Genomic DNA, 12,223 nt, shown 5'->3' with positions numbered 1-12,223 from the left:
AATAGAAGGGGAAGGAAGAAGTATGTAACGATTTTGATTTTGAAAAAAAAAGAAAGGATTTCTGAGATTAGAATTTTCTTTGAACGATAAAACAAAAATTGTAGAGATGTGCGCAACGAGGAATTTAAATCAATTAAAATTCGCTCGTTTAAAAATATCGATGTATACATACATATATACGTATGTTACCTGTATCATTGTTAATAATACTTTGTCCCGGTTGCAACGTGTAATCCGATTAACAATATTCTCTTTGAATTTAAAAAAAACGTATCAGACTAGGTAATTTACAACGATGGAAAGCGTAACGAAACGACACTCGTCCCCTCCCCCACCCCCATGTGTTTGCACGGATAAAAATGTACTTTGAAAAGCGGGAAGAAACGAGCGAGGGAGAAAAAAGAGACAGAGAGAGAAAGAGAGAAACGGAGAAAGATAAAGGATAAAGCAATCCAGCAGTTCCAAAACGCACATTTTTTTTTTTTTTTTTTTTTTTCCTCTCCGTTACGTTAAAAACGGAGTCGAGTAATTTCTGTTGTGTATCGCAGTTAACGTTTCGTTATTAAATTACTTTTCAACTCTTGAAAAAATATACAATCCATTTGATCAGATTTTGGAACGTTTTAGAGAGAGAGAGAGAGAGAGAGAGATATAAAAAGGAAGGAATACGCGATAACAGTGAATATATTCCATTGAATAAGGGCCCGCGGGGGATGTGGCTTTCATCAGTTTTAAATACGCCGTTTAAAAGCGCAGAAATCCTTTAATTCTTTCGCTCGGTTGACTCGGTTGATGCCGGTTTAAAGGCTCGGCTGTCCAAACCCGGCCGACCCGAAAGACACGGAGGGGAAAAAAGGTTTGTACGTGACTACAAAATTCAATGGAAATAATCGCAACATCAAAGAAAACATCCAATCACCTGTTTTGTTCGCGAAAATTTCCTTAGATCGCGCTGCTTGCAGCAGGTGCTCATAACACTTGCCCCGTTAATTATAAGCGAGACTAAAATACATTTTGCAAGTCGATGAGAGAGAGAGAGAGAGGCGGAGGGCGCGGCTCAAGAGAACGGAGCAACCTCTCCTCTCCTCCTCCTCCTCTTGCGCCCTCCCTCCCCTCCACGGTCAAATTTACTCCCTTTCAACATTTTCCACGACGAGGCCACGGATGAATTAGCGAGGTAAACTTTGCCTGTAGCGTCGAAGTGGTCGTGCTTTTCCACGTTAGACCGGTTAAGAGGGTAAGAACCGCCCTTTAGCCGCAGCATTCAGTCAACCACCACCACCCTTTACCTCCCCAGGCTTCTTTCGCCTCTCCATCCTTTCCTTTTCTCTTTCTGTCCTCCCTCCCTTTCCCCTCTTTTCTTTTAACTTGTTCCACCACTTTGAGCTGGAACAAATCTTCGACTGCAAAGGGAACGAGGGGTGGGGGAACATTTATCCGGCTAATTAAAATCGTTCGGCACGATCGTGGAAAAATTTGGAGAATAGTAGAAGTGAGGTTAGATTAGATTTTTCCTTTCTTTCTTCTTTTTTTTTTTTTAATAGGATAATATCTGTATAGAGTTAATTTTGGAATTCTTTTTTCGTCTCTCTACTTGCTTCTCTTCCTTCTCCCTTTCTTTTTCTTCAAAAACAAATTTCCGATCGAAGGTACGAAGTTTCCCGGAATATTATCCATCCAATTAAAATCATTGGAATATCTTATCAAGAAAATTAATATTTATCAAAAAATCTCTCTATAAATTAATGAACTAATAAAACTAAGAATGTTTTAAAAAATTGATCTTAAAATTTCTTCTCCTCTCTCTCTTTATTAAAACAAATCCCCCAACTAGGAAATACTAGGAAATAGTAGTGAAATACGAAATGGAATATTATCCACTTAATTAAAATCGTTCGAAAGGATCCTGGTAAGATGTTGGAGAAACATTCGGAAAATCTGGGGAAAATGGAATCTGCATATTCAAAGGTTAGGTACACGAGAATCGTGCGGTTGGTTGTTCATGGTGTACCCGGGGAGAAACGATGTCTGTCTCGGATGTAGATGGTTATGATTATTCGTATAAGTCATGGCGGGATTAATTAACGGGGAAGAGGGTTCGCGTGTACCTCGTTCCGACAGGTTTTTCCGCCGTGGAAAATTAGGAAGATTCGGCGCCACGGTTCACCAACGTAATTCGAACAGGATTTCAATTCTAGGTTAGATCATCCCTTGATAATTAATCGAATTTTCAATTTTTCGATCCTCCAATTATCATCAATAATAAAACAGGTTTTATAAAATTGCAACTTCCTCATCTTCGTCGCGCAAAATTTCACTCGGATATTGATTAATATCCTCGTTGAATTCTACATATATATTTTTATATTATTTTCCGTAATTATCATCAATAATCAAACAAGATTAAACAAAGATTATTTTCTCGAGTTTCAATTTTAATTTATTTGTAAACGCAAAGGATTGGAATTAAAATTTCGGGGAAAATGAGCCTGATAAGATCAAAATAAAAATTCAACGATTGCAAAATTTCCATAAACAGTTTCCAATTTCCCTTTCTCGTTATCGTTTAACGAGTAATCACGGCCATTACAACGTTTCCACGCGCCACCCTTTATACCCTCCGTTTTCATCGACATGTTCCTGAGAATCTCTTTGTTTAACCAGTTTAATAGAAGGAGAGAAAGAGAGAGAGAAAAAGAGAGAAGGAGAGTGGAAAGGAACACTTATTTAACGGGTCGCCTTTATGCGAGGGTGCAGCGCGAGAGACGAGTTGAGACGAGGGGGTGGTTTCATCCGCGCAGACGGATTGACCAACGAATTCAGGGAAGCACGATGCATATAAAAGGACTTCAGTTCAGTTGAAATGGCTAGAAATGTAGCTACCGGTTCAATACAGTTCGTTTGAATGCTCCTCCTGCTTTCAGTGGCCCTTACCACGCAGTTACAACCCTCCTCTCTTCCTTTCTTCCAACTTTTCTCTGCCTTTCTTCTCCCTCTCTCTCTCTTTTTTCCCTGCCTCCTTTTCCTTTTTCTTTCCATCCCTCTTCAACTGATCGCGAGACGATGAGTATTCGAGGAGAGGAATAGAGGGATAGACAAGGGAAAGTAAAGAGCCGTGGAATTCGGAAAGAATTAAACTGCGCGTTCCACGAATGAATGCGGAGAGAGTCGGTTAAAAGGGGTGAGAAGTGTTTTTGTTGCATGCCTCCCCTCGAAATCCAAACATTCTGATGAAACGATCTTTGATGTTCCATGATCCTTTCCTTGAATGGATCAAAAGATAAATATTTTTAATAGATTTTATGAAATTCGCATCATATCCTCGTCGAAAAGAGATTATCAAGAATTGAACAAAATTTCATGGAATATTGATTTAATATCCTCGTTGGATTCTTTTTTTTTACGTATATATTTTTATATTATTTCATAATTAATATAATTAAAAAATTAAACGTTAATTAAACGAACAAACAAACGGTGAAGATTCGCCAGTCGCGTGTAGATTGTGCAGCAGCGAGGGAACGTTGCGCGGAAGCGAAACCTTGGCCGGAAGTCGTAGCTGTTGCGGAAACGACGTTTTTGACGTCCGCACGGTTTGCGGGCAACATCCGTGCGGTCTTGGCGAGAGAGAATGACTTGGCGGCTATCATCATCATCGTCGTGCAAACTCGACACGAGCGACACGAATTTCCGAGTTGCGATGGAGAGATCCGCGACGGGACACCCTGTGGTTTAACCAAGCCTGCTAATTAAAATCAAACATGCGAGATGGGAACGTATAGTTATTTGCTTTTCGAATTATTATAGAAACAATTGATTCGACGAAACCTTATAATAATATTTTTAAAGAGAATTAATTTTTCTCTTTTTTCGAACAGAATTTATCCTTATTTTTCAGTAAGCTTCTTTCTATTCTGATCCCAATTTTAAATCGAAAGTACAATAATTAATAATCATTCTCGATTGATTCATCAAGAAGGAATTAATAATTTTCAATAAAAACAACCAGCTTGGAAAACACACCATTGGCGTAAAAAGTTTTGCCACGCCAATTTCCACCGAATCGAGGGGATGGGGATACAACATGCCGGTTGTAAATCCACGTTTTTAACGTCCGATTATCACGAAACGAGAGGGTTAACTCTTCTTCGTTCCCAGCGCGAAAGATCGAAACAAGTTGGAACCGTCGTTGCAAATATATAATGAGGCGCAATTAAAGAGGGGGAGATCTCCACCATCCCTCGATGGAAAGAGTGTTAAAAGAGAGGAGGGGAGCGCTATCGTGCCACGGTTAGATATATCGTGGTGCGTGTTTGACGAGCTGATCGAGGAGGAGGAGGAGGAGGAGGAAGCTTGGACTGGCTGGTACGAAACTTTGTTGAAAACGAGAGGGTGGTTTCCGCGGGTGCACGTGGAGGAACATATATATATATGTAGAGAGAGAGAGAGTTGTATGAATATCGTTGTGGAACAAAGTCTCTTGGCTCGAAAATGGTTGTAATATATGCGGGAAGAAAGTAATATCGCGTTGAACGGTGTATAAATTAACGATAATTGATATATAAATGTAATGCGTGTTTTTCAAATCGACGAATTATTCTTTTTATTTTAGAACATGTGTATAGAAGCGAATTAAGTAAATTTTTCTTTTTCTTCTTTTTTGGTTTGAAAAAATAAATATATCTGAAGGGAAGTTGTTGTGTTAATAGGAGGATGATGGGTGATGATGCTTTTGCAACAGTTTACAAACGTGGTTGATCGCAATTGATCGTAGGACATGCGACATCGTAGTGATCGAATTTTGAATATTTCAATAAACAATTATATTACGCGAATTATTTTTCTACATCAAATACGATGGTTATAAAATATAAATATTTGCATCGCGCAGGAAGGATTTTTATTAATACGGAATACAAAATGTCTCGTTTTTTTTTTTTTTTTTTTTTTTTTGTTGTTTGAAACGTTTCGTCGTAAAATATGTCGTGTGCATTTATTTCGAAAAATAGTATTAAAATATCGAAAGCGATAAACGATGAAGATTAAACGCGTGTAATACTACGTAATAAACGAATGATAAACATTAAACGTTCAAATGGTATATATATACATATATAGGCTCTGCTTGCTCGGTATTAAGGGTTTTTGTGGAATGTTTGTTTAATAAAATGACGCTGTAGGATTATTACCAATTATCCGTCGCTTTTGATCCTCCATGAAAATTTATTATTTATCGAGGCGCAACGCGAATTCCGCGTTGCATAATAATTTTCGCGGCGGTGGAGGATGGCGGGAAATAATCAAAGAAGAACGGTATATAAAATGAATATAAACAATTATTTATTTTCATGGACGGGGACGCGCGAATCACGTGAAAAGGGAAACAAGGGATCGAGGATGGGGATGATTTTTGCCCTTAATTTGCTCGAATTACGCCACCCTTCTCGTTACAACCTTGCAACCCTCAAAGCAGAGCAGGCATTAATGGTTCTCCCCCCACTTCACTTTCATTTTTCTTTCTGCTCTTTCACCCTGTAATGAACATAAGCGGCTTATAACACGGCCCGTTTGTCTTTATGAAAATGTGACCATTACCATTTACCGTTGCGTATTATATTTGCGTATTTTCATTCTAAGATCTCTCTCTCTCTTTCTCTCTCTCTCTCTTTGTAAATATCAATCGAAGCAACAGGTCTTTTCAAAATAACAGAAAGTGTCTCCTCTCTGTTCGAGATAAAATCGGTCTTAATTTAAACTTTTTAATAGAAATTGCTATTCGGTTAATTTGTGCGAATTATCTCTTCATTTATTCAATGCGATGACTCTTGCAACAGATTTTCTTCTTTTTTATTTTTTTTCCTTCGTTGTCCCCTCCTCTGTTAAATTCTCTTTCCTCCCTCCTTATTTCAAGTCAAAATCAAATGTTGGAAATTCTTATATCATATCGGTTAATTTCAATACAAATTTCCAAATTTCAACCCCTCCCTTCCTAATTTTCTATCGATTATTCTCGACTTAATTCCACGACGCGAGCATTTCGAAATTTCCTCGCCTATAATTAAATTATACATTTTTCATCGCGTCCCCCAAAGTTTTCCAATCAAACAAAGATGATCTTTTTGAAAACTCGGCCAAGATGGAAGAAGAATATTTATAGGGAGAAAGTTCGCACGTCTCCTCCTCCTCCTCCATGTATATTAGAATTCTTGGCATATTTTTATAGAATAAATGCCTTGCTCGTGTGCGCTCGCTCCCCCTAAGTAAAAACTGAATTACCATATATAACCACCTTATATATATACATATATATATAGTATAGGCCAAGGACAAAGTTCAATTTTCACCGAGGTTCGCGAGAAACGTATTCATCCTGGATGGAAGTTGGATCAATTTCCTCGTTAAATCTTCCAACACGCTCTTCAACTTTGCCATCTCGTTTGCCCGCCCCTCTGTCGCGTAATATGCCTCCCTATCTCTGGATACAGTTTCTAATTTTGCGGGTAACTACGTGGATCGCGTCAATGGTCGTTGAAAGAATCGATCCGGTTCACCGAAATTTATTATCTCGTCAGTCGTTGGATAAAAGAAAAATGTTTCTAAGTAAGAAACGACAAACGGTGTAGTAGCTCGTTTCACGATATAGAAATATCAATGGTATTCTGATTGTTTAAAATTCGTTTGCAGCGATTGTTTATGGAAATTTCGCGAGGCAAAATTTTATTTATGGAGATTCCTTCGCAAACCTACAAATTTTCCATCGATTTAAAATAATTGGAACGAGATTGGAGGATAAGACGAGTTAAAATTATATACCACTTTTTTAATTTTTTGGACCAATCGTGTTTCGTTAAAAAAAAGAAAGAAAGAAAATTGTAAAATTAATTCGTCGACGCGCGAAATTTCCCCGATAAAATTATAAAAATTCGATGATGATGATTGTTCCGCGCGGAAATTGCGATTAGCGGCGCAAAATTAATTTCATTCTGGGAAAGTATCGCAGCTTCCATTCTTCGCTTCGTATCCGGCCAACTGGATGAAACTGGGACTGGTGTAATGTAACAAATCGCGACGTTCGTCATGCTGTCCGCTACGTGACGAGAATGAGAATTCGGGGTGAAAATAACTGACAGCGGGCCGACCGATATGGCCGGATAAAATTGCACCGCAAATTGCCGAGTTGTTTCGAGTAGATAATCCGGTAATTGGAATGTTGCCAATTAATGCAACGTTCGCGGGCGGCCGTGAAATGACGATTCGCGCGACGTGGACGTGACAAGTCGAAGTTTAACAGGTAAGAGCGATACAGGTGGACGGATAGATTTCACGCTTGAAATCTGTGATTGGTGATCGATGCTTTTCCAACCTTTTCGTCGCGATACGATTGAGTGATGATTTTTTAAATTGTTCAGAAAAAATATCGATTTGTTAAAATGTTGTCTCGAATCATGATTCTTTAGAGTGAAACGATAAAATCCATTTAAAATATTCCTTTGGAGAAATTTAATAGATAAAGTAAATAGTGATGGCATTCGAATGAATATCACGGTAAATAATAATTTATAATAATCCAAAATTATAATCGATTCGACAATTCGTTATTTATATTAAAATATCGTGCTCAATATTGTTTCGTGGACGTGTCTGGCCAGGACACGGATCCTTTAAATATCAAACCTTGAACCGTCACTCGATCCCCCAATTACATACATCGGGGCGCCCATTCACCGCCATCGTTGGTTAAAGCGCGACTCAGACAGACCGTGCTTTGAATCGCTTTTCCAAGTATTAATTAGCGAAATTCTAATTAACGTATTAACACCGCGGAACAACTTATCAACATCGTATCGCGTTATACCCCCTTTCGCTCTGCCGCCAACCTCCCCCTCCCCTAGTTATACGTATATCCGAATTTCTCCTCTTCCATCCGAAATCTCTCTTTTGGTCGCCCTCTCCACGAGGAGATGGATTATGTGTTCATGAAATTTTATGAAATAGCACGAATGTATTATTATAATATATTATTTAAGCAAATTCTTACCTATTTTTATTGGTCTGAAATTTATGACAAAATCCTTGGAATTCTATTAAAAACCAAGAAATTGAATCAATAAGGGATCAATAAGGATCAATAACAAGCGAACCTAATGAGAGGATCTTATTTCCAACTTCTCCTCGGTTAATCCTCCGTCTCTCCATTGTTTCGCACTTTAAATACACACATACACATATACACACGCACACACAAGCGCAGCAACAATCCTCCGCTCGGTCACTCGGTGTCGTCGTCTGTGGACCGTTGTCGTTTCATGGCCGTGCATAACCGTAACGGGACAAACGTCACCGACAATGGTCGTTTTATTAGAAAGTTGGGAGGCAGGGAAGCGGCTGATCATTATGCAGCTCACGTTGTCATATTCCATTACCGTGGCTGCCGGTTACAGATGCACCAGCAGCCGCCGCGGTTAGTTCGAAGAACAATTCGCAACGCGATATAGGGAGCAGCGTCACCCTTCAACCGTGCTTGCAGATGACATCGATACTCGACTTCCGCGTACCCTCGTTTGTAGCCAGCCCCTCCGAAGGAAACTTTCCACGATTTCGAATCGAATGACTGGAGGAAGGATGATACGCGCGCCTGGGTTGATTTTCGGCACTTTGTGGCTGCTGCAGATCTTCTCGTGCGATTTTAAACGTTCTTTTTTGGTGTGAGATCCTTTTTTCTTTTTAATTATTATTATTTTCGTGATGGATTTTGAGCAGAAAGTGATAGTTGATGTGTTTGATCTTTGATATTATTGATGATAGAAGGCGTGAGAAAGATTTTGAAAATGATGAGTTTGATTTATAATATTTAGAGTTAATCTAAGAGAAAGAAGAAGTTTTGGATATTTCTTAAATCTTGAATAACGCTTAACTCGAGAAAGTCGGGTTTTATTCTCGATGAAATAATTGTCAAATATATTCGATTACAAATTTAAACACTCGGTGAAACTCGATGAAATTTCGCTCGTCTAATATTAATTTTACATCTATCGATCATTGTCGTCGACATTTATTATGCGATCACATCAATTTAAGAGGATCAAAATTCAAAATTGCATAGAGACATGATAAATTCTCTGTCAAGAAATCGTTAAACCTTAACTTCTCTAAATATATGCACGACGAATTACAAATAAATCTTAACTCCCAAGAAAAAGAAAAGAAAAACCGTAAAATATTCCTCACCTCCGTGAGAAAATATTAATTCGATCCATTTAGCTTCGTTATCGATGTTTGAGATCAAGTTGGAGCAACTTGTCTCTCCAACGAATGGCTTATTCCACTTGTCCATTCCATCGTCCGCCTTTTCTCGTATCCGTTTTATCCTATTTATCTGATAATCGTGAGAACGCCTCGTCCAATTATAAACTCTGTCTTGCTCGTCTGGCCACGATTTAATTAATCCACTACCGTCTCCCCGTAACTATCTTATTCCACTTGTCTCCCCAGGCCTGGCTTACTCCACTCGCTTGCCCATAACTGTCTTCGCACTCATTCTTACTTATCCAAACCAATCTCTCTCTCTCTCTCTCTCGATCAATTCATCCAAAATTTCGAAATTACAAATAAAGAATCGATCGACTCGAAACGTTCTTTTACAAAAAAAATTATTCCACTCCGAATAAAGGATTGCAGGCCAAAAAAAAGAGAAAAGAGTCAACTTGAACCTATTATTCCTTGAAATAAATTTTATATTCAGCGAGTTAAAGAGAGATAAAGTGGCTAGCCGGGATATAATTTCATTCGCGATGAAAACGGCCATTCATACGGCCGGCAAAGAGTTTTGAATATTCGCCTCGGTTGAATGACATTTTTATGCATATCGCGGATTCCATTCCGGTCGGAGGAAAAGGGGGAGGAGAAGAGGGATAAAGTCAACTGGAAGCGGAGGAGATTCCCCCGGATTCGGGAATAGGATACAGCTGGATATTTAACCAGGATTATGGCAGCTCGTTTGGTAAAACATTCGTGGAAGTTAAGCGCTTTTCTCGCTTCCTCTCTCCTCCCTGTTTTAGGTAACACCGGGGTCGGTGAGATAATTCTTATCGGGCGCTGTCTTCCCTTTCAGCTTTAGAAAACGCCGCTTTAAAACGTTCTACAACAATTCTAATTTCTTTCGAGCTCGATTACGCGTTTAGATTTACTTGTGCTTGGTGATTGGGTTTGTGCTTGTTGGTGGGGAAGAAGAAAATCGATCGAGATTTATTTTTATCGGTTTAATCAAATTTTTTTAAATTTAAAAAATGGAATTTCAATTTATCGAAAAGGATTTGATGATCTGTCGGTTATTTTTACATTTTAAAATGAAAGTTTTCTAAGAGCAGGATATAATGAAGGAGATTTTTAATTCTGAATCGAAGAAATGTCAAAGAACTTGAGATTCGGTAATGTATATATATTAAAATTAAATAGTTTGGATGGAAGATTGGAATCGATCGAAATAGATCGCCATTCATATTCATATGTATTAGAAAAAAAAAGAAAGAAAAGGAAGAAAAAGAAGGAATGATAAAATGTTTTACGCTCTGTAATAAAAGTTCTCGTAAATGGAATAGAGCTTATAAGATATAAGTTTACAGATTGTCGAGATATTGATTTATTCGCGTTTAATCACTGTAATATCTTTATATAGTGTATTATTATATACGGTTATTACGTTATTCCACATAGAACGTGTGTCAACTAATATTAACGTGTTCATTTACATTAATTCCGCATCAACTGCTAACGAATATTCTGATTTAATACACATTTGTGCATAGTATTTGCAACGTTCGGGCATTGTGTGCAGTCGGTAAACAACGGGCACAAGTAAATACATGCTACCGTAGAGATTAGTTTACGACCACCCAGAAAACAGAAATTATTCAAACATTAATATTCCACGGTTGAAACGTCTATGAACGGGTTACTTCGCTAACTTTGTTACCGCCGATAATTCCCTTGAAAAATTCATCTTCGAATATTGATCTCGTGAAAGATTCGTTTGCCTCTTCTATTTTTCTTTTTAATAAAATGTACGGTAACATCTTGTTGAGGAATAGAAGAGATAGATTTGATTCTGAAGATTAACTGATTCTTTTACAAATTTTCTTTTTTTAAATTTTTCATTACATCCATCGAATATTTACTTTTAACACAATTTCTTCTGACAATTTAAAACATCGTTTCGATCAAGTTATATTTTTCCCGGATCATACGAAGGATCTTCCCTCGCATAAATGAGCAAATCATTTTGAAGAAGCAGTGTACAAACAATTTCCTCATCTTATGTACAAGTAGCCATCATAATAAAGCTGACTTTTAGCTAGCGGTGGGTTGTATGCACACATCCTCGTCGCTCAGTCTGCATGCATGCACCGTCGTGTGTGTTTGGCCAGGTTACACAAAGGATGGGTCGTGTTTCGTACTGGCTACACACCCATCGAAGTCAGCTGGCTTGTCCGCTACCGTGTCTAATTATATTTGTGCTCCCTGTCAAGGGAATCGTCATTTTCGATAACGACAAAGAAGTATATTATAATTTTATAAACTATTGTAATTTTGAACTACTCTTTCTCTTATCGAAAATAAAAAAAAGAATCTCGAGAGGAAGAATATTTGACGAATAAAGCAAATTTTTTTACAAGGATTACAATCAAGCCAATCAATAGATTCGATAGATCAATCGAGCGATATTAACTTCAAGACTTAAGGATTAAGATTCCATCGATAATTTCCTTGATCATCGATTTCCCGCGAAATTAATTCGCGCGGTAAGCCTCTCCCTTCCTTATCGAACGTCGATAAAAACACGGCCAAAGCCTTCATTCACCGCAACCGTGAAGAATAAAATCCTCTCTCTATCTACCTATCCCTTTTTTCATTCTCTCTCTCTCCCCCCATCAAAAGAAGAATGGATAATTCGCTGACACAACGGCTCAACTGCTGTACTGATCACTCGAACGCGCATCCATTATCCACCTTGGCGGTGCAGAGCCACCACCATCACGACGCGGCGGTACAGAAACGGGATGCGCCGCAAAGGGATGAAATTAATAACTGTTTGCGGACACGTTAAGCCCCCTTTGCTGCCGTCCGCTTTATTAATTTGAGCCGGCTATTAAGCCAAGAGACAGATTTCTATCGCGATCCCCGCTGTAACCACCACCATCACCGGTTATTCCCTCCCTCTTTTTAA

General features: G+C 38.4%; 1 protein-coding gene across 7 annotated transcripts in view; it reads left to right on the top strand.

Moving 5' to 3' along the window:
* The window catches only part of LOC726153, a 301,298-nt gene that overhangs the window by 229,777 nt on the left and 59,298 nt on the right, over positions 1-12,223 (top strand). The gene's annotated exons all lie outside the window — the stretch shown is intronic.

The sequence above is a fragment of the Apis mellifera genome, linkage group LG14 (assembly GCF_003254395.2).
Source record: "Apis mellifera strain DH4 linkage group LG14, Amel_HAv3.1, whole genome shotgun sequence".
In the NCBI taxonomy this organism is placed as follows: Eukaryota; Metazoa; Arthropoda; class Insecta; order Hymenoptera; family Apidae; genus Apis; species Apis mellifera.
Note: the sequence above shows the minus strand (reverse complement) of the source record. Positions and strands in the feature narration are given on the sequence as shown.